This window comes from Etheostoma cragini, chromosome 9, assembly GCF_013103735.1.
Source record: "Etheostoma cragini isolate CJK2018 chromosome 9, CSU_Ecrag_1.0, whole genome shotgun sequence".
NCBI lineage: Eukaryota > Metazoa > Chordata > Actinopteri > Perciformes > Percidae > Etheostoma > Etheostoma cragini.
The window spans coordinates 4,816,236-4,838,981 of NC_048415.1; the positions used below are offsets into that span (position 1 = coordinate 4,816,236).

General features: G+C 39.6%; 1 long non-coding RNA gene across 1 annotated transcript; it reads right to left on the reverse strand.

Annotated features, from left to right (window-relative positions):
• Nucleotides 1–11,126: 11,126 nt before the first annotated feature.
• On the reverse strand, nucleotides 11,127–22,054 carry LOC117951076. The gene is made up of 4 exons (XR_004658051.1): nucleotides 21,766–22,054; nucleotides 13,513–13,775; nucleotides 12,130–12,614; nucleotides 11,127–11,412 (listed from the first exon to the last, which is right to left on the reverse strand). It is a non-coding gene; the product is annotated as an uncharacterized LOC117951076 (long non-coding RNA).
• Nucleotides 22,055–22,746: the final 692 nt, after the last annotated feature.

Genomic DNA, 22,746 nt, shown 5'->3' on the forward strand with positions numbered 1-22,746 from the left:
TGATTTTTGGAAAATGGCTGCAATGAAACAAAGAGTGAAAAATTTAAAGGGGTTTGAATACTTTCCGTACCCACTGTAAATCCAGAAATTTATGTGAAGAACGTAAATTAAAAACTTAATGAAGATTGTAATCTTGAGGACATACTGTACTCTAGACAAGGGTCAGGTGTTTAAACACTATGTTTCTGATTTCAGGGGAAAAGTAAATCCCATAGTTTATCACGTTCCTGGAATGATGAATAACTAAATAAATCTGGCTTCAGTGATAACACCAATACTGTTTACTTGGTGCCTATCCTTTAGCAACAGTTCCTGGTTGTTGCTTCTGTTTTTTTAAGGCCAATTTCCAGTATTTGTCTTTTTTCAACTGCAGGAAGTGTTGGGACTTCCACAGATTTATATGATCAATATTTTGCATGTCTGTCTGTCCAGGGATAGGGATCCCTCCTCTGTTGCTGTCCTTTTTCTGTGATCAAATATTTTCATTTTATTTGAACAAATAACGAACAACACACTGGAACATAGGAAAGTGTCCCAGGACCAAAAAATAAAAAATAAACACAGAGAGGATAGACGGAGCTCGCAGCTCACCAGCAAGCTCAGTTGCTTTCTTGAAGTTTCTTCCATTTTTCCCTGTTAAAAGTGTTTTTGGGGAGATTTTTTTCCTTATCTGAAGGGTCTAAATTGCATGCAGTGCAGATTGTAAAGGCCCTTAAGTCAAATTTGTGATTTCTGATATTGAGCTATTTTACTATATGCACATCCCCAGTCTATAGTATTTGAATCTGCACAAGGATCAAATGTTTTCGGGAATCAAAATGGACCTCCCAGTATTAACAAGGAAAGCGATATGCTCACTACATTCTCATGTGCTTGACAACACTGTAGCTCTCCGCTTCTTTTCTTTTTTTCTTCAGTACAGAGGTCAACTACCACAGTGAGCTCCAGCTCTAATTTCATCATTTAAACAATAATTAAATACCAATTTAAAATAATCAAATTGCACTTCTGACTATGAAAATATGGGTGAATGTTTCAGTGCAGTCTTCCTTTAAAACCCACCCTGCCACCAGAACCAACCCAGAAACATGTGCTGCCCCTGCAACAGAAGTTTTAGTTGGCTTAAATGCCTCAAAACACAAAAGGGATGAGTCTGGTCTTATCCCCGTTGCTGTGTAAACAGTATAGGTTATCAACTTCCATTCAAAAACGCGAAACATGACTCAGCCATTAAGTTGTCATTTCTTTAAGACACACAGATCTGGAGGTCTTTTAGCAGCTTATGTAACACCCTCGTGTTGGGAAAAAAACTGTCAAGTGAGTTTTATTGGCCGACCTGATCCGGTCTCTTACCATCATGGTAAGCTGTGAATTATGTTTGCCATGATATTAACATAATTAGTAATCCGATCAGATTCTAGTTTTCTGTCAAAGTTGTGTGAAAATGTTGACATATTCCTTGATTCCAAAGATTTTCATCTCAGTGGTAATAGACAGCGCTTTGACGTTAAAAGGATTGGATGTTAATGGCTTTTGTTAGCTGGGATCTGCCATACTGTTAGAGCTAATTTATTTAATTCAGACTCATGGTCTAAAGAGTGAATTTTACTCAACTCAGTCACCCCTCCCCCTCACCTCCAGACTTTCGTCCTTCAACATAAAAAACACACAGATATAAAGATTGCTATTTCTATGAAGGCTGAACAGTTAATTTAGCAAATGCAATGAATCTGCATATGTACTGGCAAACAATCGTAAGTTTAATGTGCCAGAATGTTTTCATACGAGTATATTATTACAAAATTCTCTTGTTCCACCTTCTCAAATGTGAATATATTGTTATCGTTATAAATTCAGTTTCTGTAGTTTTAGACTTTTAATTAGGTTCTGGGAAATGCTTGATATAACCTTGGAAGAGGTAACCAAACAAACATCTTTCAGGAAGACCTAACTTTTAATTGATGCACACCTAAATCAATTCAGCTGTTATCCAAATAAATGTACGGTACATGTTATCATGCTGTGTATAACTGTCACATATATGCAACTAGTCTCTCCTGATATAAATACAGCTCAGCGTAAATTCTTTCAGAAAAACCTAATTTAATCAACGCTCTACCTAATTCGAATCAGCTGTTGGAGGCGTTCACCTTCCTGCTAAAACAATCAGAATCTTACACAAATGTCAAGGGCCAACCACAGAGTCACAACCCTGCTTTAAATCTGTTTCTCCCTATGCTATTCAGCTGTCGTTGAGGGCAAAGAGTGCAACTCTCCGCCTCCCCTTCTTTTTTATTTCTATTAACAAATACAAGTTATAAACAGTAGGCATACATTATTAGAAGTCAAAAACAAAAATGAAGCATACATCATTAACAATTGAGCTTACTACAAAATGTATCAGTGCCAAAAGGGTTAGCGAAGTGCATGTATTAAAGTGCATCTCGTAAAGTGCATATGCTAAAGTGCATAGAGTCTCTTAAAGTGCAAAACATCCCAAGCTCAAGGAAGAGATCTACTTTTCGTCCAGAGATCTTCTTCTTCTTAGTTCAGTGAGAACTTGTTTTGCACACTTCATTGTTGTTTATAACAGTATGTTGTAAAGCCATACAGCATCTGGTCTTCCATAATTTGAAGCACACCAAACATGTGATTATTTGTATCAGCTCCTTATTTTTCTCAAGTACACTATTATGAATAAAATGATACATTAAATATCAAAGATTACACCAAACACTTCTAATTTGTCACAGACTTCTTTGGCTCTATAACAGTCCATCATGAGATGCTGTTGTATCTCATCATTGTCGCAGTAAATCATTGGACATGTCTTAGTTTTTACATAGCAACTCCAAGACACAGCACTCTGACCTCACATCGCGAACGCTCTCCGAAAGATTCTTATTTTTGAAACATTTCAGGAACTGGGTTCCTTTGTCACAGGTTAGGTGTTTATAATTTATTTAGGTGTATATAATTTAAAATTCGGGCTACAGTATTTACCTTTAATAAGACATCAAATCAGTGCTTCCTCTACTATTCAGCTACAGAGTCAGTGGCAAACATTCCTCTTTTTCTTTGAATTCTTCTTTTTATTTGAATTCTAATAAGGCCTTAGATGAATCAGTGGCAAAAAATCTACCTAACAAAGGTGATGTGACTCAAATTGCTTGAGAAATTGGTGGGAAGTTGCATCATAAGATGCTCAATGCCTGCGACCTGTAACAGTGTCTACTTTAGGACAATATCGCAGCCACATAAAAAACAAGGAAATATCAATGTGTGCACATCACTTGTCCCTTTTCATTGCCCATTAAAAATGCTCTGTTGTTTAAGTGGGGCAGCTAAAGTTTCTTGGCATGTTCATGACCCGTATCCATTTTCCTGTTGACTTTTTTCTGATACAAATGAGCAAGTATGAGGTGATAGCCCTTTATTCTCATGTGATAAAAGATCCTTTTCAGTTCAGTATGTAGGCTTACATAAAGCCTAGGAAAAAATTAGGTAAACTTTTTATCAAAATCATTACTGAACGCCTTAAAATTCTTAAAAGTCAGATGTTTAAGAATGAGACAACTTAGGAACAATGCTAAACATAAAGTGTATCTCATTTAGATGGAGTACCAATTCCCAAGTTTGCATATGGGACTTTAGTTTCAGTGGTACTTCTACTTCTCTCCTTTGCCAGTACGGCCGCTCCCAAGCCTTTATCTCTTTGCTTCAGGTCATTTATTGGTTCCCATGTATTGTTACATGGGAACCATGTAACAATACCCCGGCACTGTCACCACGTAAAACATGAACTTTGAACAAACACCACTAGCGGATTAAGGTTAAAAGCTGGATAAAAAGCTAGTAAGTGGACCTTGAGTTAAAGGAGCTGTGTGTAGGATTCAGAGGCATCTAGCGGTGAGGTTGCAGATTGGAACCAACTGAATGCTCCTCTGCATACCTCTCCTCTCCATACAGTGTGTAGTCTAACAATGCCAAAGGTCCTCTCTGGAGCCAGTGTTTGGTATGTCCTTTCTGGTTTACTGTAGACGCATGGCAGTGCAACATGGTGGACTCCGTGTAGGACCCACGTCTTATGTAGAAATTAAGTGTTAGGGTTAGGAAACAAAAGCAAGATAACAGAAACACAACAAATCTTAGTTTCAGGTTATAATACACCAATTTAAACATCCTTTTAAATATAATATTCGTTGTAGGGTGTACAAATTAAGTTATATTATGCTCTTACAGTGACAATGTGTACAAATGACCTTCTAATAAGATATTTGTGTTAAATCCTTATAAAATTAGGAAAGGTCATGAAGTATCACACCGTACTTTTTTTTTTTTTTTAACCATTAAAGGATGCAGGATCCCCATGATCCCCAAAACATTAGTTAAACAGAGAAAATTTACTTTTTCTATGTTATATATTAAATGTGTTCTCATTAGAGTTGTTAGTAGTGTAGTGAAAAAGAATAACACAGAAGCACAATTAGTGCTGCTGGGAACTTACTTTCACAATATAACACTAACTGATCAGTTATAGGATTAAATAGAGGAGGTCAAATATAGGTACCTTCTTCTCATAACTTCACCAAACTCTCATCTATTCATCCCGCCCTCCATCCCCCCTTCCTGACTGCCTGGGGCTGTTGGTGGGGCAGCTTGTTCCCATTTGGGGCATGCTGATTGGTTCCCACGCACGCTGGGTTGAAGCTCAAAAGTACGCCTTTTGTATTTGACTCCCTTGAATACTAAACTAATTGTAATTCCACACTCAATGTCAAAGATGGGATTGTCGGGAGCCATAGGCTTTTCTTTAGTGGTGGTCTCTCTAACTCAGGTAAATATCATTTTTACATTAATGATACAACATCCAGACAATATGGATATGGTTTAGCGTTCAAATATTTATAGCAATGTATTGATTACTTTTTTTGTGCTATTTACAGATACCTTATAGTGCAGAAGGTAAGTAAACCAAGACATTTTGGGTAAATGATAGTTTAGAATAACTGTTAGAACTTTGCATCACTTAGATTTAGGCTTATAAATATTTATAGCTCCCATTGGATTTCTGAAGCTCCTTTTTTATTGATGATGTTTTTGTGTGTATTGGTGATGTTGTTTATTGCTCACTAACCTTTAATGACAAATTTATTTTCTGTAACCAAGTTGGTGTTTTCAGTGTTATGTATTTCTATCCATTACAGGATGCAAAATCTTGTCAGCAAAGGCCTCAGGCCCCTCATCGATTCTGGTAACATGGGAAAAATATACTGGGGCAACAAACTTTTTTTTGGACCTTCGGGTGAAAAACAATACAAATGTTGCACCGGTTGTGGTGGCCCAGCCAGCGACCTCGACATCCAAGGATGTCAATGGTCTGAGACCAGGAACCGACTATAGTTTGACTCTCAAAGTCTTTCAGTTCTACTTTATGGCGTGTGTGGCTACAGACGAGGCGTCCACAGGTAAAGAAAAAGACCATTAATACAACTTTTACGTAGAATAGTTCTAACACCTTAAAATGTGATAGTGATTGGCATTACTGCTTTTTTGTTCAGGAAGCAGTGCTACGTCATTTTCCCTCAGGGTTATAATTGTGACATGCAGTCCTAAATATATGTCAATTTTTCAAGAATACATATGTGAAAAGCTCACAATACAGTCATTTGAAAAGAAATGTATAATATGAGCTGTTTAAAATTATAGTCAATCCAAATCCTCATCTTTACGCGCAAAAACGTGCCATTACCCATTGATACAACACATCTATGTAGCATCCTAAGCAATGCTTTCTCCCCTGCTTTTTCCTCCCAGTCCCGGACACATCACAGATAGTAGATGGCCGGGCACTGTCGAGTACTTCAATTCTGGTGAGGTGGACTTTAGTACCATCGGCGGTGCACTACTTCCTGCAGATATACTCTCAGCCCAACGGGCTGATGAACCTGACCTACACCAACTCCAGCGCTGTGGTGGGAAACCTGCAGCCCTCCACTAACTACGACTGTTACGTCGTCACAGCTAACCAGGCCGGACAGGGAACCAGAAGCAAAGTGAGGACCATCACAACCTGTGAGTGAGACATTTCTGTACAGAGAAATCTAATTAAAGGTTGGACGTTAGATTGGTAATTTGATATGAAGACATGTCCCTGCATGTACAAACGCAGAATCTCAAATCCTTTCTTATGTTTACTTCATACAAGTGGATAATTAATGACCAAGAGAAGATGTTCTTCAGTCAAGTTTATAGAATGTTTATCTTTACTGAATCAGGGCTGGAAAAGCTTCATGTAGTTTACTACTCTAGCTCAAGAGGGTCAAGTTATTATGGTTATAGTGTTCCATGGTCAGTGACCACAGCTAGATTGTCAGGGTCAGCTTAAATATGGGGCCAATTCAAGTCAACTTTATTTATAGATGGTAAAATCACAAATATGCCAATCCTCTCAATCCATGTTGTATGTCCTGTTGGATTTGGGCTCAACCCAAGTTTCAGACATAGATGTCTTAAAACCTCTGCACATAAAGTGGAAACATTGAGCATAACTAGACACTGCTTTAGGTGAATTGGAGTATGTATTTGTAGGATTTAAGGGAACAGACTCTTAAATCATTGGCCGGTAATAGCAGATTATAAATATTAAAATTGAAAGGTAACATTGGCCCTTTTTTTGGTTCTTCAGCTCAAATAAGCTGTTTCAAAGTAATGTATTAAAATGAATTAAGTTATCAAATTGAAAGATTCACTCTAATTGCTTATGTGTTTTTGTAGTGGTGCAGCCACCGGTGGGCATCAACGCAACACAGACGGGTACAAGCACGGCAAGGGTGACGTGGCAGCCGGTTAAAGACGTTCTGTTATACCAAGTCACCATCCGGAACATTGATGTACCCACCAGCAGGCCGATTGTGTACAATGTCACAGCCACTATGCTGGATGTTCAAGACATCCTCCCGTGTTCCAACTATCTGATATCAGTGTCCTCATTCAACATGTTCTTCGTGCTGAGCGAGCCCAGAGACTACACGTATACCACCAACAGTAAGTCGGCAGAGTCAAGCCAATATCAATAACTTGGTGATTATGATCTAGGTCAGCTATTCTCTTTGAGGCATTCCTTTCAGACAAGTGGAATTTGATCCTCAGGGTAAAAAGGATTAAAATGCCCTGAATAACTACTTGTTGTTGTGGCTGTCACACTAGGAAAAATCCAAGGTGATTTTTTTATAATTTTACAGAACATTTGGGATATTGATCTTTATATATATATATTGTCAATGTTCTCTCATGTGACAGTTCCGAACAGAACAAATCAACACATATAAAACGTCTTTTCAATTAGGATTGGTGTGGAAAAAGATAAGTGTTTGATGGGATACTTATACAAAACTAAAGTAAAGTCAACATTCACGCCATCAGCTTTTCTTATCAGACAGTTTCTGACATAAAATGTATATAAAATGTCAGTCCATTTCTTTCAATGTTCCTTTTTTGCCGTTCTCTGTACTCGTAAAAACAATGTTGTGTGTTGATTGCAGAACTGAAACCAGTTGTATCAGTTTCCGTGAACTACACCTGCGCCACTCAATCTGCCGTGGTGTACTGGTCAGCCGTGTTTGGAGCTGACTCCTACAAGGCCACGGCGATGGCCGACAATGGCATGATGCTGATGTGCACCAGCCAGAGCACCAGCTGTCAGCTCACTGGACTGAGCTGCGGTCAAAACTACGTGGTGAATGTAACGCCCATGTCAGAGAGCTGCAAGCAAATGTTGAACACCACATCGACCACTTTACAGACTGGTGAGAAACAGTTATCACAAAGAAAATCACTTAACTTATTAGGCAACCTATCAGACATAAGCAGCTATATAAAGAAGAAAGAAGTCCATTTTGATCAAATATGTTCAACAGAGAATGTGTGACTGTCTCATAACCTCCCAGTTGAGCCATTGTTGCAGCCCTTCCTTCATACAGGAGTGGTTGCTTTCTTCTCCAATGACTCAGCTATATCTGAGCCAAATTTGATCCTTTTCCTTTTAAAAGGATGAGAATTTCAGTGGTTGAGCCCGAAATGAGAGATGTTTCAGTAGTGTAGCTAAATCACCATCCTACTAACTGCTATTTCTTTTTTTTAATTATGTCAAAGGCCAAGTTAAAAGGAACTGGATAAAAAAAAAAAAAGCTAAAAAATTAAGCAGGAAGAAAAGAGAACAATCACGGAAGCCGGAACAGTTCTAACCATCTGTGTGATGTTGCCTTAAAGGGTAATTCGACAATTCAGTATTGCACTTCCACAAATTAGACAAGACAAGATAGAGATATCTTGAAAGCAGTGAAAAGGATCCTACAGTTTACATACTGCAAATCAAGAGCATTGTTAGCAAAAACCCTTTCTGACTGATAAACATCCATGTCCTAAGCTCATTGGTGTTTGTTGCCCCCAACGTCGCCTTCCAGCCAGCTAACCCTAACCCTAAACATAACCATTGTTGAGCTGCCTGGAAGGAGATGTTGGGGGCAAAAAACACCAAACACCGTCCTTTAAAGTCTACACTAACAGTTTGTAACAGGCGTTCTGAAGTCTCCAAGTCCAAACTGAGATAACCAGCATGACATCATGTATAAAATCAGCAGAGCGCCTCTTTATATTTGAGATTTGCACACTACAAGCTTGACTTCTGGACAAAGTTTCTACCACTATGGTACGATAGCTGATTGTTTGTCCGAGCAGTGACAGTTAAATTACATAGCAATGTTACCCATACAATCTACAGTGCCTTTGAATCATACTTTTTTCAAACCATTCCATTTGTTATTTGGATGTTTATGTTTAGCAAATGGCATATTTATGGGACTGTAGAATACAAATTAAGATGAAAAATATGTACTTCAATAGGAAGCAGAAATTAGGTCTAAAAAAAAAAACTTTATATAAACTTTATAAAGATATACAAATACAGCAGATTGCACTTGACAAAAAAACAAATAAAGCCCATATGAAAGACTCCAGTTTTGGTTTATATTTTCCAGAACAGATAGTCGTCCAACCAACCAGTAACAAAACTCATCAATGCCAGTCAACAGACTGAATGGCTCTGTGTCTATTACAGTTTTGGCTGACGGCCATTTTTACTGCTCCACCCAGCCATCTACTTTGTCGCAGGCAGTTAATCCATCTCACATATCAATCTTTTCTGTTACAGAGCCCGTTTGAGATTTTCTGTCCAACCCCACCCCTGGGTCCACATTGTGCACCGCTAAGCTGTTGTGACTTAGATGATGCTGAATATGAATATGATAAGTTATTGTTAGGCTTCATGTCAAGTATATAGCCATTTAATACTTGAGGGAAACCATTAAGTAACTCAATCCAGTAACATAAAACCTGTTTGGAAAAGCCTAAAGGCACAATAAAAAGATAACAGCAACTGATTGATTTTGTTTTATAACACCACAGCTCTTATTTTCATTATTCTGATATGAAATGACACCCCACCGGACAACTGATTCAAGATTACATTGGACAAGTTTTAAGAAAAATATTAGACTGGTTCTTTTACAATTGTTTACAATAATACACCTTTAACCTATTAGTTTTTTATTAACCTTATAATAATGATTTCTCAGGTCATATCAATCAGGGGTCATTTGAGAATAGAACAACAATTCACACGTTTATTTGAGTGCATCATAGGTGGCTCCTTAGAAAACTGGGTCTCTTATTGAGCTCCACTGTCTATTTCACATTGTGTTGTGTTCAGGCTGCTAAGAATGACCCTGTGTTTGTGGGAAACCTGAAACCTCATGCAGTGAAAAGCAACACCGGAGCGTTATCTTCAGTATCAGGGCGTTTCAATATGGGATTTGAGACACTTACCCTTGATGTTGTTATTTAACCCCATTTCCTTTTTTTTTTTTTTTTTTTTCTCACCTCTCTTGTCCTTTATCGTAATGTATATCTTTTTATCTACATGTCTATGTATGCATGCATATATATATATATATATATATATACACTGTTTTTCACAGTTAAAATAATCGTATGAATATCCATTTCCTTTAAGAACCCTGTCCTCCCAAGAACCTGGAGTTGTTAGGAGATTGTTCCAGCAACGTTATCGTCTTTTCCTGGGACCGCACAAACAACACAGACTACTACTTAGCCCAGGCAGTGGACTCACAGGTACAGTACTGTATTCTGGATTAAAAAAATTTGCAGCAACAATTTATTTAGGCAAAATTAATTTATATGTAATTCGATTTTTTCCTGAATTAAAAACAAAAGTTTGACATTTTGGGAAATACGCTTATCCGCTTTCTTACTAAAAGTTAGATGATGTGATTGGTACAACTTGCTTATGCTTATCTGTAGCTACAGCTGCTTGAGTGAGTGTGGTATCAATCCTCTCATCAAACTGTTGGCAAGAAAGCAAATGAGCATACTGTATGTATGTCCCAAAATGTTGCTGCTGTCTGTAATTTAGTTACAGAGGATATACTTTGTGATTTCTCTGTAGGGAGTGGTCCAGGAGTGTCTGACTGAAGAAAACTCCTGCTATTTCACAAACACAGTGTGTGGACGACACTATTACTTCACAGTCTACTCCATGGCAGGGCAGTGCAGAAGCCAGATTAGCTCTACTGTTGACATGCGCACAGGTATGACTACATTTTCTCTACAGCAGTAGATACACACACTTTTGTATGACAAAATATAACTTGATGTATCATTTACTTAATTTGCTTTATCAAGAAAAATAATTTGATAATTTTATTTCCTAAACCCCCCAAAAAGTATTAAAATAAAACGCAAAATCACTCTCTTTTTAACTGGGAACACGTAAATGCAAATTTGAACATTTACTAGCCATTTGGCTGGTGAACAAAAAAGTTAATTTTGAACCCTGGTTACATAGAAAATACATTTCCATAATTTATTGTTCTTGTAGTTTTACACCACACAATTTACAACACCAGTGAGTCGCTGAACTGAGCTCTGTGACAGTTGTGAGCGCTCACTGATGGATTCTCTGAAAATTAAACAAAAATGTTTAGCTCTTTGTAGGTGTCAATTTTGAGTTATTGTCTTTAAAACAATGTGCAATAAAAATGAAAGATTAATGAAAAAAACTTTTTCTGTCTCCAGCACCCTGTGTACCCCAGAATATGCAAACCTCAGCCAACTGCAACTCAAATGTTCTGCTCAGCAAGTGGGACCTCGCCGAGGGGGCTCTAAGTTACACTGTGGAGGCTTTCGGCAACACAGGAAACAACAGTTACTACAACTGCAGCTCAATGTCCAACAGCTGCGCTATAGCGGGAGTCCACTGTGGAGAGGTCTTGACCATCTACATCACAGCTTTTGACAACAAATGTGCCAGTGCGAGGACGCTGGGGCCTGTGGCTGAGACAAGTGAGGCAAAGCTGTTAATGATGATACATTAGATTGGTATTACTGATACATTCATGTGTAAGCAACATTGTTACAATGTAAAGTTATTTTTTATACTGTATATTCCGTTAGATAGTTCACTCTGTAAAAATGTGTCTTTTATGATAAGCTGATCATACTGTATGATGCGAAAGCTGGCGGGAGGCATTACAGTATGTGTATGTGTATGTGTAGCTTCTTTATGTAATGCATCGAGCAGGTACAGTGGTGGCTCTGGTGTTGCCTGAATTTTGTAAATAAAATACCCCAGATGGTATTTTGACAGTATCACTGTTGAGCTTCCAGCTTTTCTAGCAATGTCTTTCAGCTCTTAGTTTCTTAAGGTTATACAAATCAGCTTCCAACTGCCAGTTTTAGTTTCCAGGTTTTCAGCAGTGACATGCATTTCCCCTATTTCAGCAATGCTTTGCAACTTCAGCTGTCAGCATTCATATGCATTTACTGCTGGAAAAAAATAAATTATGTTATAAATTGAATATCTTTGGGTTTTGTACGGCTGGCCGCATACACTTCAAAGACCTCACTGTGGGGTCTGGAAAATATGATTTTTTCACAATTGTTTTATATTTTACAGACCAAACCAGTAATCAAATAATCCATAATATGATCGGCAAATAAATCAATATTGAAAATAATCTATTTTTTTTATTCAGTAGTTTAATTGCTTACCAAAGACAAAAAAAAGTGTAAGCCATCAATCAGGTATTATTGTGAGTCGGGATGGACTAGCAAACTCAACTCTGACCACGTGCAGCAGAGAAAAGGTTTAAATGTAGTATTCATTCTTGTGTTGATTTGTCACCTCTCCTCTAGTCCCATGCGTGCCCCAGAACGTATCAGCAGTAAAGGAATGTGGAGCCGACTCCATCACATTGACATGGTTAATGTCCAGCGGGGCAATTTTCTACATCGCCATGGCAAAAGACAGTAATGGTGTCATTCACAGCTGCAATGCCATGGACTTGACATGTAAGATCAAGGGCTTGAAGTGCAGCACAAACTACACAGCGTACGTCATTGCCACCAACTTTGTGTGCAACAGCACTGACAGTGAGATGGTCGCCATAGAGACAGGTACTGTGAGGCTGCTCAATTTTGTTTTTCTGGGTTACTGTACCGTATAGCTGCTAGGGTGTCCTTTGAAATGAATAAAACTGGGAAAAGAGGGACATGCATCTTTTATCTGAAGGAGTCAATATTAATATTGAATAACTTTAACTGGAAGGACTGAACCAATTTCTATGTATTTATGATCTGTAATATATTAATTGTCTCGACCACATTTCTGGAAAGCAAATGTTCACATCTATAAATCTCAGAAGGATATATATATTATATATGTGTGTGTGTAGTTCAGGACTGTGTGTAAACTAACCAAGTGTGGACACAGAGTGTAAATTGTAATTTCCCCATGGGGATCAATAAACAGATTAAAATTAAAATTAAATTAAATTGCTGTTATTTACATAAATTTGTGCTTCCAGCTGCTTGCCCACCGGATCAAGTGACAGCCTCCCTGAACTGTGCAACCAATGAGGCTCTGATTTCATGGCGTGGCCAGCCCAAAATTAACTCCTACACCGCAACCATCCTGGATAAAAATCAAGGACTTCTCAGCTGCAGCTCCACTAATACCAGCTGCCGTGTACCCAACTTGAAATGTGACCAGCTCTACACTGTCACTGTCAGCTACCACGATGGCATGTGCCCCAGCATGCTCTCTGAGGCCATATACATGAAGTCTGGTAGGACCAAGTGATTCATATTTCCCTGCAATTCTACATATCTTCTGAGTAAATCTTTGAAAAATGTTTAGAGGCTATAAAAAAAAACACTCATAATAATTACTCATTGTAATGACATTACAAGTCATTCTGCATTCAAATGGTACCTCTGTATTATTAGCAAAAGGTACTTGTCATTTGTACTCCATCCTATATTTATTTTCTGGTGTTAATGTGCAATTCAGCCTGACATGTAGTCTCGGCCCTTGTTCCTTACAGTGACAGAATAGATCAACCTGATCTTATAGGTCAGAGGAACATACTTCACCTTTCTCTCTTCTCTCTGTGCAGTTCCTTGTGGGCCCAAAGTGATCACTAAATTAGACTGCGGGTCACAAATACTGACTCTCAGCTGGAATGCAACGAGTAACGCAGAAGGTTACATAGTTGTGGTCTCAAACGGCGATTGGAACATGTCCTACACCACCACGATGCCGGGACTGACAATCACCACAATGAAGTGTGGACTCGATTACGGACTGAAAGTGATGTCTTTCAACAGCACCTGTGTCAGTCGACCCACAGAGTTATCTATCAGGGAAAGTAAGAGAGCATTATGACAAATGTGTTATGTTGCTTTTGTTCAGTATTTCAACATACATGAGGTTTCTGAACTCAATCTCTAAAAAAGTGTATGTTATGTATTAGATAAGTCTGACCGGATATAAATGTGAATTAGTATAAAGAAAAAGCAAATTTCTAGTACTCTTAATTTGAAACAAATTCCCTACAAAGTACTGAACTGATCTGAGGTGTTCTCATCCTCAGCACCATGTGTACCCACTAATGTGATGGTGACGAAAAACTGTAGCCAGAGTTTTGTGCGAGTGACTTGGAATCCAAGCCAGGGCGCCCTACGCTACCAAGCAGCTGCAATAGATAAAGACCGCCAACGCTTGCTGTGCTCTTCAAATAAGACTTCATGCATGTTTGAGGGTCTCATGTGCAGCCAGGTCTACAGTGTTGGGGTGACTGCCATGGACGACACCTGCACCAGCAATGAGAGCTCTGCGGAGACACTACGAACAGGTAGAGATGAGAAGGAATTAATCTCTGAAATGTATATCCTTTTAACAGCTCACAACTCATACCATCCATGTGTTCTGTGCCCTTCCTCTGCAGCGCCTTGCCCCCCCTCTCAGCTCAACGTCTCTGTGAACTGTGGCAATAACTCTGCCCTGTTAACCTGGAGTAGCAGCCCCAATGCAGTGTCCTACACTGGAAAGGCAGTGAGCGCAGACGGATACACTGCGACCTGTGAAGCAGGAATGAACCTTGGTTGCGAATTGAATAATCTGCTATGTGGCAAGAAATACACCTTTACTGTGTCAGCCTCAGATGGCGACTGTCAAAGCCCTGACAGCATGTCGGTCAACTATACAACTGGTGAGCAGGAGTTGCGTCTCTGCTTCCTTCCTAAACCATTTCTTACTAATCCCTATCTTCTTATTTTCCCTGTTGTCTCTAACAATAATATTACTTCTTTATCTTATCATGTATTTATTCTCTATTTCTGGATGTTAAATGGTCTGCATTCATTTTGCGCTTTTCTAGCGGACAAAGTGATTAGGAATTTGCCTCTCATTCACCCATTCACAAACACAGTCATACAGCAACGGTGCTGGACTGCCATCAGGAGCAACTAGGGCTTCAGTCTTTTGCACAAGGACACTTTGAAATACGAACAGTAGGAGCTGGGGATCAAACCTTCAACCTTGTGGTTAAAGGACGACCTGCTCCACCTCCTGAGCAGAGAATCCATCCACAAAACATTAGTTGACAAAACAATATCACCAAAAGATCCACTGAGTAGCTGTTCTGGTATGGAACTCCTTGACAAGTCTTTTTACTGAAGAAGATTGTGCGATACAACTGAAAGCTCAAGAACAGCTACTAAATGGGCTTTGTTGTCATATTGTTTGGCCAACTGCTTTAGATCTGGTTTTTCCACCAGTGTTTCCTGTGCTGTTGGAAAACTGAAAGAGACAAGAGATCCACTCTACTAAAATTCAGTAGCTAATTGTCTAACCTGGAAACAGTATTGTTATGTGAGCATACAGTATTGTGGTGCAACTACTTTATGCATCTCAGATAAGTGGGTAACTAAGGTGTTGACCAGATTTCAGCACCGTACAACTAGGAGTGTGCCAAAAAACAAAACCTATGAATGGAGTTTAGCGACTACTAAAATTACTCTCTTACATTTGTAATCAAACTACCATTGAGCCTCACTCTTTTCCTCCCATCAGCCCCATGTGCTGTGGAGAATGTGCTCAACACCCTGAACTGTAGCACCAACATTCTGACCATCAGCTGGGCGCCTGGATCCATGCCATTAAACTACAGCGCCACCGCCCTGGCTGGGGACGGCTCTACACTTCACTGCATGACAAAGGATTCAAGTTGTATGATGACTAATTTACAGTGTGGACAGCAGTACAACGTGACGATCAAAGCCATCAGCAACACATGTGAAGGACAAACCAGTGTGCCGATAATTGTTAATTCTGGTAAGTTTGTCGGCTGACCAAACAGAAAATCCATAAGGAAATGATCTCATGGTAATAACTTGGTTCTCTCCTTCCTCCTCTTGTGCCTTTGTGCCACTGTAATTTCTCTCTTAGTTCCTTGTGTTCCTGTGAACATCCAAGGTGCTGTGACGTGCTCCACTAACACGTTACAGGCGACCTGGGATGCAGCTGCTGGAGCAGCATCCTACATCTCTACTTTGAACACAGTGGGAGGTTTCTCTTCTTCCTGCACTACAACTGCCAAGAGCTGCCTCTTCTCTAATCTGCAGTGCGCTCAGATGTACATGTTGAGTGTGGTGGCCCAAAACGACCAGTGTAACAGCTCTAAGAGCACCATGATCTCAGCAAGATCCGGTAAATGCACACTTTTAATAACAAAGAAATCTGAGCTATCTATTCATGTATTTATTATTATTCACAGTGTAGAAGCTATTACTGTAGTAGCCTTTTTTTGTTCTTGGACAATCTGCAAAAGATGTTTGAGTTTCTGGAGGCCTTTACAACAAAACATTTAATGTACTTGCTGCTGTACATTGTTAGCATTCAGCTTAAAGCCCAGCTGAGTCTAAGAACAGCTGACAGAGTAAAGCTGTTGCTGCAGTCAGTCCAGCACTGTCAAAATATACTAAAAGTTGAATTCCATGAGTATAGTAAATCATTTTTAATTACAGGTATAATGCTCATCTTTCCCCCCCTTCTTTAGCACCCTGTGACCCTACAAATGTAACCGCTGCCCTGAACTGCCTCTCCGGTGTGGTGACGGTGACTTGGGAGGCCAGCGCTGGAGCAAATTATTACACAGTCCTTGCTGAGGCCAGCGGACTCGTCAAGTCCTGTTATTCCAACGGCACTTCCTGTGAGCTGACCCAGCTGCAGTGTGGGGAGGACTACACTGTGACTGTACTGGCAGGGGACGGGAACTGCAACAGCTCCATACTCGCCAAAACCAATGTAACAACAGGTAAAGAAATAGAAGTGAAGAGCCTTAGTTGTTTAATTTTACTTGTAAAATGCAACCTTCACCAATCTTAGAAATTTTTTTTCTTTTTCAAATTACTTGGGTTTTTCATATTGAAAAGATGCCTTTAAAGTGTTCAAAATTGTGTTACAATGCCTAAAAAGTAGTCAAACTTAAACACAAGGAGTCTACAATTACTGAATTGCAAAATATCCCCACAAATTTACAAAAGTAAATAAATACCAAGTCTTCAATGAGTATTGCAACAGTATCTTACAGTATGTGATTTAGTCCTATCTTTGACAAATAACTCATATTGAATGAATGATGATGGTCTGCAGGAAAAAGTTGGATGAACTGATAACTTGACAACCTCAAAAGCTTCCCCTTTTTTATTCTTAAGCCTCTTAAAAATAAGGATTAATTTTGTATGTGGACAGAAAAAAGGGAAATTACAGATATTTCAACAGTGAAAAAGTAGATATTTGAAATAACGTTGTGAAACAAACAAACAAACTCAAGTGTTCTAAAGAATGCACCTGATGTTTTGGAGATGTTTTGTACATTGTATCTCACCCAAAAGAATCCTCTTAAAATGAAATTAGTAATATGCGACAATCCTCTGCTCAGCGCCGTGCGCTCCACTGATCCAGAACTACTCCCTGGACTGTGTCTCCAACCGTGCCGTGGTCACCTGGGTTAAGGACGAGGATGCCATTAGCGTCATGGTCAATGCAACCTCCGACCAGGGACACTCAACATCCTGTAGCTCCTCCACCAACAGTAGCTGTGTCCTGGATAAACTGCAGTGTGGAAACACCTACAGCGTCCAGGCTGTCGCACGAGGACGCCAGTGTTTGAGCAAACCCAGCTCTACCTATCAGATCGTCACAGGTATGTTGTCATTTGTGTTAAGGTAGCCTATATCTACGACGTTTCACATTTGATCTGTTACCGCCGGAATTTCAAAGATTTCACTCTTTTTGGCCGGATGTCTGTTTCCTTCCGCCATTTCCGCTTTTTCTCCGGTCAATTATAAGGACTATGGTTAACTGCTCCTCAGATCCCTGCAGGGTAAATCCAGACAGCTAACTAGACTGTCTTTCCAATCTGAGTTTTCTGTTGTACGACTAAAACAACTTTTGAGCGTACATGTTACACCAAAACAAGTTCCTATTTTTCAGCGGCACCATGACTCTCATATATCTTTTTTTGGGGTGCACTATAATTCTTGATGTTGGCCGGGTTGCATGAACCATTCGGGAGGTATTCAAGTAATGATGTCTTCAGGTACTGAGTGTTCTCCTCTCTCACACAGCACCCTGTACCCCTGCAAACTTGGAGTATGCATACTCCTGTGAAACTGGTATTGCCTTCCTGAGCTGGGACGAGACTTTGGGAAGAAAGAGTTTCTACGCCTACGTCTATTCTGGGGACAATATGGTCTCCTGCAGCACCAGCCAGACCAACTGCCCCCTGTCCTCACTGCTCTGTGGTCGCTTGTACAACGTGAATGTGATAGCTGTGGCTGACAATTGCAACAGCAGCGTGCCAGGTGTATCACAAATACAGACAGGTAAGAGTGCGGGGATTTGGTGTTGGGACATCTACAGGGTGTGGGTATGTGTGTGTGTGGATGACCTAGAATCCTAGTAACCAGAGTTTCTGTGGGTTTACTCTCCACGCCACTCCATTCTAAAGCAGTGACGTTTTCTCTTCTTAATGCTGTTTCTCTCTCCGCTCCCATCAGCCCCCTGTGCTCCCGAGAATGTCAGTGCCTCCCTGGTGTGTGAGAACAACACGGCGGCGGTGAGCTGGCAAAATAGCCCCGGTGCAGTTTACTATAAAGTGATGGCACGCGGCAGAGACGGTGATGCCAAAGAGTGCACCACAAACAACACAAGTTGTCAAATACCCAACATGCACTGCGCCCAGACCTACGTAATAACTGTCAGCCCCTTCTCCAATGACTGCCAGGGCTTTGTCAGCTACCCATACAGTTATATTGCAGGTGAGGTGGGGAAAAGCCCTTTGACATGCTTTTGATGTGATATGAGCATCCAGTTACAAAACACTAGTTATTTAATATGTTATCCCTGTTTTATAATATTATTATATTTGGGTAAACGACATACAAATGGGAAAAACACTTGAACACTTGTGCTCCCTTGTTTTTGCTGGATTGATCACTCATACTAAATGTTGGTGCAGTTTCTCCAGAAGCCAGTGGTGGAATGTATATTTAATCAAGTACTTTACTTAAGTAGGCTACAATTTAGACCTTACTATTTTACTTTTTTCCTCCACTCAATTAATGTAATGCAGAGACCTTTACCTCCACCTTTACCAGCTGCAACATTAAATTGATGTACACCTTAATGCATCAATAATTATAATACAATATAATATGTATGAGTCTGAAATGGGCCATTCTACACAATTGGTATTTGAAGTTTATTTTGATGCAAATACTTTTGTACATTTACCTTTATTGTATGAATACACTGTGGAATTGCTTATTTTACTGAAGTAAACAATCTTGTATCCACCACTGACTGCGTGTTGGTTTGACAGTTATTATACTATTACTATAGTATTACTACTATAATATATTATTGCACTAATGTATTGTATATGTATGTATGTGTTATTAATGTGTGCACTTTTAGAGAGTTGCTCTCCAAATCTCATTGTACTGGTACAATGACAATAAAGGCTTTCAATTCAATTCAATACTAAATACTAGGGGACGACTCAAGAATATTTGCTACATGCCACAGTTATCAATGTTGTATTATATTTAGTATTTATTTTTTACTAATTATTATGACATATGCTCACTCCACTTTAACTTCCCTCTTCACTTCTCCTCTTTCTTTCAGGTCCCTGCCCTCCAACCAATGCAAATGTGTCCCTCCAGTGTGTCAGTAACATGGGCCTTGTTACCTGGACCCCTGCCCTACAAGCAGATCTCTACGTGGCCACAGCAGTATCTTCTACAATGTATGGACGCAACCACACCTGCACCTCCAACGGAACAAGCTGCTCCCTCACAGACCTCCCCTGTGGCATGACGGCCGACGTCACTGTGGTTACCATAGAGAGGGGCTGCACCAGCAAGCCCAGCCTGCCTTTCACTTTCCAGTCAGGTCAGAGAATGTATATATCCTACGTGGATATTAAAGGAATAGTTTGACAGCTTTCTTTTTTAAGGTAGATGGGAAGATTGCGTGTGTAAAGTCAAGACTAAGAGACAGGAGGAGATTAGTGGAGATTATTCAAGTGTTAAAAAGAACAGTCTATTTGAGGTGAGTACAAGGAGTTTTAGAGTTGCTTTTTGGAATATTTTTAATAAATATACCCTACTTTGGACAGAGCTAAGCTAGCCAATTCCCCTTGCTTCCAGAGTTTATACTAAGATAAGATGATCATTCCAGCTTCAAATTGACCACACAGACATGAGTGTGCTGTTGATTTTTTTATTTCCCCACAAGAAAACAAATACGTGTATTTCCCAAACTGTAAATCAATTCTTAAAGTCCCATAATTTCCATTATATCTGCATATAACGCAGCATAAAAAAATGAAAACAATAATTCTCCTTTCAGGCTTTACTTATAATTTGCTGTTTTTCCATCTCAATTCTTAACTCTTAAGGTTTTAAAAAAACACTGATTTAATTTAATAAATTGTAATGCAACACAGACTTTGATCAAAGTTATAATATAATTAACCAGTTTACTAATTTTAATTCTACATATTAATATTTATAAGTATTAGACAATTACAATTCTTATTTTGTAAGTCAAAACCCTATGAACTATTTTGACATTGGTTATAATTTCTCTCTCTTCGCCCGTCTCTTGTTCAGTCATCTGCCCACCAACCGGACTGACTGGAGTGACAACTTGCAGGAACAACGACATCACAGTAAGCTGGGATCCGAGTCTGGAAAGTGGTGTTACCTACATCGTACATTCTGAAAGACATGGCGGGGCCAGTGCCAACTTCTCCACAAACCAGACATCCTATCTGTTTAACGGGCTGGGGTGTGGACAGTTGCATACACTGACAGTCGCTGCCAGGGACAATGAGTGCACCAGTGTCTTCAGCAAGGCTATACAAACTGAAACAGGTTAATATCTGGGTACCTTGGCTGCTCACTTACCATAATGTACAGCTGTTCCAGTAAGAAAAAGCTAACAAAAGCTAAAATAGCTAAAGGTTTCTGTATAGTTTTCACTCCCAGCTTGGTCTGTAAATGCAGTTGATTTGGTTTATTTCTGTGAGGAACACAGAATAATTTGTTCTTAAATGTCTCTACTGCCAGCTCCGTGTACTCCGACCAACCTGACAGCCAGAGCCGACTGTGGAACCAACATGGTAATGCTGACTTGGATGCCGAGTAGCTATGCAATCTCATACACAGCTACAGTGAATGGTACCAATGGCAATGTAGTTTCCTGTTCATCCAACACAACAACCTGCTCAGTGAAGCTAGATTGTGGAAGTACTTACACAGCGGTTGTGGTTGCTTCCAGTGCGACATGCAACAGCAACACGGGAGCATCCTTAACGTTTGACTCAGGTAATTACAACTGCAGATATCTGTGTTTGCAAAGTTTTGAAGTTCAAAACCATTGGAATGAATGATTCCATGATGAATTAATCCTCTCCCCCTCTTACCACTTCCCACAGCTCCATGTCTGCCTGACAATGTGGTAGCAAACCTGGACTGCAAAGTCAACTCCTTTGCGGTGCAGTGGAGGGCGAACGCTAGCAAAGTCAGTTTTTACACTGCATTGGCCATCGGCAGTGATGGCACCCGTAACACCTGTGACTCCCCTAATACAAACTGCAGCATTCAGAACCTAAAATGTGGACTCACCTACAGCATTGTCGTCACTTCGTCGTCGGTCAACTGTGGCACCATCAATGGCTCTGACTACAGGATACAGTCAGGTAGCAAAAGATCAAGACTCTTAATCTAAAACTCCTTTCCTATCATGAATTATCAAATCTTATAACCTACATCTCTTATTCATCCACCTTTTTACCCTCAGCCCCATGTAAACCATATGGGGTGTTGGGGAATCTGGAGTGCAGCACTAACATGGTATCAGTGACCTGGGGTAACTCAGGACCAGACCAGACCCAGGAGGTGACAGCGGTGGACAGCAGAGGAATGAACACCACCTGCAACTCCAGCAGCTCCAACTGCACCTTTAACCAACTATCCTGTGGGGAGAGCTACGTTATCAGTGTGGTCGGCAACACGGACTCATGCAGCAGTGAACCAGCTGTTGCAAAAATTCTTAAAACGGGTACTAATAATTTAGGAAAGAATAAGATACAGCGAGCTATCAGTATTACATGGTCTACACTAAAGCAGGACTTAAACTATTGGAACGTAAAGACATAATCACAAGCAGAGATAGTACAAGTCTATTCAATTCTTAGAAGAACAAAAAAGTGAAACGTGATAAGGTGTAAATAATGTTCTTTGAGTAATAATAGAAGGATAATAGTTATTTTTTTAAATGGCCTAAAAGATATTTTTTTCTAAAGTTTCAGCACCAAATTGTTTAGAACCATCAAGATCCAGTGTCATACATATTTTTCTAAGCTTAGTTATCGAACTGATCATGTCTGCACAATGTGCTGCAAATTAGTGTGATAATAAAGATTTTCTTCACTAAAAAACAAAACCAAGAACTCAACAGTGGTCAAAGATTTTTTCTGAATATTTACTTAGGCAAAAGCAGAAATACTATTAAGTAAAGTAGACGCATAAAGCAGAATATTCAAATAAAGCGCCTCAAAAAAGGCCTTTTTCACAGAAGACATTTTGACATATGACAACTGGAAAAGCAAAAGTGTAAACTAGACCAAAGATGGTAGCTGGATTATTAAACTGCCTCAGTTTCAGGGTCTTGATATGGTCCTTGCTGACTCACTTTCACACTGTTGTGGCTTTCAGGGACAATAGAACAGAACGGAGCCATCGTTAACA